This window comes from Trachymyrmex cornetzi, unplaced genomic scaffold (genome assembly GCF_001594075.2).
Source record: "Trachymyrmex cornetzi isolate Tcor2-1 unplaced genomic scaffold, Tcor1.1 scaffold1426, whole genome shotgun sequence".
Classification (NCBI taxonomy): Eukaryota; Metazoa; Arthropoda; class Insecta; order Hymenoptera; family Formicidae; genus Trachymyrmex; species Trachymyrmex cornetzi.
The window spans coordinates 56,595-57,684 of NW_017296012.1; positions in this window are offsets into that span (position 1 = coordinate 56,595).

Sequence of the window (1,090 nt, forward strand, 5' to 3'; positions counted from 1 at the left end):
CCGCCAGCAGCTGTGTCCCCGTCACCAGAGACTCCACCGCGACTCTCGACGGGCACGCAGACGACAAGGGACGACTGGGCGTCGCCGCACACGCCTCCGGGAACACCACCGGTCTGGAGGGCGACCGACCTTAATAACAACCAACCTTGGGGGCCAACGAAGAAGACGCGCTGCCTGCCGGAGATAGAATACAGGGAGCGACTGATGGCGTAATCCGCGCCGCATCAAACGGCCCTTTTCAGGGCCACTCAAAGTACTCACAATCGGCCTTTTCAGAGCCACCAAATACTCTGTAAATACTAGTGTAAAATATACTGTACATAGAACGGACATACTCTCTGGTCATTTGTAAGAGCCCGGCGGAAGAAACCTCCTAAGATTAGTTATCGACGCGGCAGAGAGGCCGAAGGCGACGGCCGCTGCATTATAATAGAATAAGCATGACTAATCTTCGACCACAATAATATTGTCTCTTTAATTAGTAAATTTCAGGAGAACGGATTTCTTATTTCCAACAATAAATAACAGAATTAAAACGCTAAAAAATAATTTTGAAAATATCAAAGAACATCATAATGTTGTTAATTCGGATTCCATCGAAATTAAAAAATACTTCACCATTCCTTATTTATATAATATCTCAGAAAAATTTCAATCCATCTCAAAAAAATTTGGGTTAAACATTGCATACAAACCAATGAATTGTTTGAACAAATTCATAAAAACGGGTAGAGACAAAATTAAAAAAGAAAATCATTCTAATGTGGTATATAAAATAAATTGTCTGGATTGTAATCAATCATATGTGGGCCAGACAAAAAGAAAATTAAACACACGTTTAAAAGAGCATAAGAACGATATAAAGAAATGTTCTAGTTCCTTATCGGTCATTTCTCAACATAGACAAAATTATAATCATAAGATGGATTGGAAAGGTATTACCATCCTAGATTTTGAATACTCTGTGACGTGACATTTTGTCCGTCACTGGGCGGACTTGCCGACGGCGGACTCGTGCTTCCTATCAGCTCGAAGGGCGAGCGCGTAGGCGAGCGCGCACGCAAGCGCGCGTGCAAACGCACCTGCGAAC